The following is a 3107-nucleotide window of genomic DNA, read 5'->3' on the forward strand; positions in this document are numbered from 1 at the left end:
AGTTCAAGGCACTACTTTGCAATTTAGCATTAGTTATCACCCTCAAACTGATGGGCAAACTGAGATTGTGAATAAGTGTATTGAGACATATTTGAGGTGTTTTGTGTAGAATCGAACTAAACAGTGGTTGTCTTGGCTACCATGGGCAGAGTATTGGTATAATACTACATGGCATGCTTCTACCAACACTACAAAAAATTTGGTCATTAGCGGCGACTCAAAGTCGCCGCTAATGACCCAAAAATGGCCGCTATTGATCAATAGCGGCGACAAGTGGCCGCTATTTTGGTTGCCGCGAGTAATTGGACACTGATGCCAAATAGCGGCGACTTTTAGGGTCGCCGCTAATAACCCCTCATTAGCAACGACTTTGAGTCGCCGCTAATGACTTTTTTGTTGCCGCAAAAATACGTTTGAAATAATCCTAGGGTCGCCGCTATTGGTATATCATTAGCGACGACTCTGTGGTCACCGCTAATGATATAAAAAAAATAAAAAAATAAACCATTAGCGGCGACTTTAGGTCGCCGCTAATGATAAAAAAAAAAAAAGTTAAAAAAATAATAATAATCAATAGCGGCGACCAAGAGTCGCCGCTATTCAACTATCATTAGCGGCGACTTTAAGGTCGCCGCTAATGATATGAGAAAATTAAAAATAAATAAATAAAAAATAATAATAATAATAATAATAATAATAATTAATTTTGGATTTTATTATATATATAGTAGTTATAATAGGCCAAACTTACCATTAAACCCTTACATCATACAAGTATTTTCACACCCTATTTGAGTAAAATATAATTTACATTAAATTAAAAGTATAAATACAAACATATATATATTATGCTCACATAACTATTGAAAAGGAAAATTTAAAATCTGAAAATAAAAACTGTGCAGGAGATCACATTATAATCTCAATTGTTTCTATGTGACAGGTCTAGAAAGATTTGTATTTTGAATTTCTATTTTTCTCCAAGTCGTACTATACCTAAAGAAAAATAGCTATGCAAGTACATATGCAGAAAATAAGTGTCAACAAATAAGAATTTCATTAGAAACAGAGAAGAAAAGCTTCTTATCCTGGTAACACTTGGTAGTTATTGAGATTAATTAGTCTTCAAAAAAATTCCCCTGCTGCCCTTCAAACCATACTCTATAAGGCACATGTTCACAGCAAAAATATGAGACCTGTCCAGCTTGTGTCAAATTTGTCTTCTCTCTAGCGAGCTTAGCTTCCTACAATAGGGACATAAAAGAACCAAATCTAATGAAAATACATTAAACTACACCACACTACACTATAGAACAACATTAATACCCACAGCTAGTGTTTAGAAATGTATAGAAACTAGCTACAAGCAGATGAACAAAAACTTTAATAATAATCCAAATGTGTATATTATTATCCAAAGGTTATCACTACGATGGTCACTTTTCAATCAAGCCTTGTCCATCAACTTGAGATTGGATAAGCAAATTTTAGAACTCAGGAAGCAAATCCCACAGCATTCAACAACAAATCTTAAAACCAAAAGCAAATTCCTAACATGTAAACAACTTTCAAAAAAAAAAAAGGACAAAGCAATGTAAAAGAAGCTCACCACTAACAAAGAAGGCATTTGCTCAAGGAAAACAGAAAGGGACAACTCAAACCATATGCCAAACAAAATGAAGCAATTTAAATTAACACACACACAACCTTCCACATATCCATGAGTAGATTCAACATCCTCACAATTAACCGTCCATAGAGTTCAGCAAATGCAAGATAACCATGGCAGATACACAACCCAAACTAAAAATTTCTCCAAGCACATTATTTCACAAAATAAACCTAGTTTATGATACCTCAAATCATACTCTTAATAAACCTAGTTTATGATACCTCAAGGCATATTTTGGAATGAACTACAAACACGTATCCCGCGGATAACATGAATCAAAATATTAATACTTAAACCTGACTGGGCACTAACTACAAACAAGTCAAGATAACATGAGTCAAAAGCCATTTAGATACTAGGAGCAACATCAGAACCAGATATACCACTCATTATAAGCCAAAATGTAAAATGAAACAAAAGCCATAAATAAGTAATTTTCATACTAACTCTTCTTATTATATAATCAACTAAATAACCAAAACCCTCTACAAATGAGAAAGAATAGAGAAAAGACCAAAATAAACATCTCCCACAAAATACCCAATAAAGATCACTAGATGTATACAAAGCTATCTATCACCATCAGTTATGGAAAAGGACGTATAACATGGAGAAAAAATGTAAAGCAACAAATGAAGAGGAAAAAAACAAAAATAAGACCAACACACAAGAATATTCTCTACTTAGAGCCAAAATAAATAAGATATAATTAAAAAAAAAATGCAAAAACAATCTAAATAACCAACAAAATAGATGAATAGCGGAAGAAAAAAAAAACGGATCCACAAAGTGAAACAAAACACCAAATCAAAGACAAACCGAAATATAAAATCCCAAAATAAAAAAGAGCAAGACAGAGTGAGAGTTACAGTGGGTCCGTGAACAGGGCCTAAAGCAATGAACTCTTCGACATCGGAAGCGGACCATGAGAGGAGGGGCTTATCGATGAACCTGGTATTGGCCTATTGCATACAATCACTCTGTGCCTACACAATCACAGAGAATATGTCAGCCTTCAAACGCAAATAAACTAAACTGAGAGAGAGAGAGAGAGAGAGAGACAAAGAGACAACTTCGCCGGTGGCCGATCAAAGACCTCGCCGGAGTGAGAGAGAGGTGAGCAGCAGGAGAGAGATCGAGTGAGAGGGGGGTGTTTTTGAGGGAGAGATCGAGAGAGGGAGAGTGATGAGGGAGGTGAGTGAGAGGGGGGTTAGGGATTTTGGTGTTTTGAGGGTTGGGGAAAAAAAAAGACGCGGTTTATGAAATTTTTGTCTAAAAATTTTAGAAACCGCGCCATTGGTTGGCGCTTAATCTTTTGCACTCAATAGCGGCGACTTTTGTCGCCGCTAATTACTTTTATTTTTTAAAAATAATTTTAATTTAAAATGTAAGGTCAACTTGAAATTTTATAACATTTATAAGGGTATAAAAGTCA

At 34.9% G+C, this 3107-nt stretch overlaps 1 long non-coding RNA gene across 1 annotated transcript; it reads right to left on the reverse strand.

The window, feature by feature from the left end:
- Positions 1 to 891: 891 nt before the first annotated feature.
- On the reverse strand, positions 892 to 2780 carry LOC132179923 (uncharacterized). Its single transcript, XR_009439988.1, has 2 exons — positions 2542 to 2780; positions 892 to 1244 (listed from the first exon to the last, which is right to left on the reverse strand). It is a non-coding gene; the product is annotated as an uncharacterized LOC132179923 (long non-coding RNA).
- Positions 2781 to 3107: the final 327 nt, after the last annotated feature.

This window comes from Corylus avellana, chromosome ca4 (genome assembly GCF_901000735.1).
Source record: "Corylus avellana chromosome ca4, CavTom2PMs-1.0".
NCBI classification, from domain to species: Eukaryota; Viridiplantae; Streptophyta; class Magnoliopsida; order Fagales; family Betulaceae; genus Corylus; species Corylus avellana.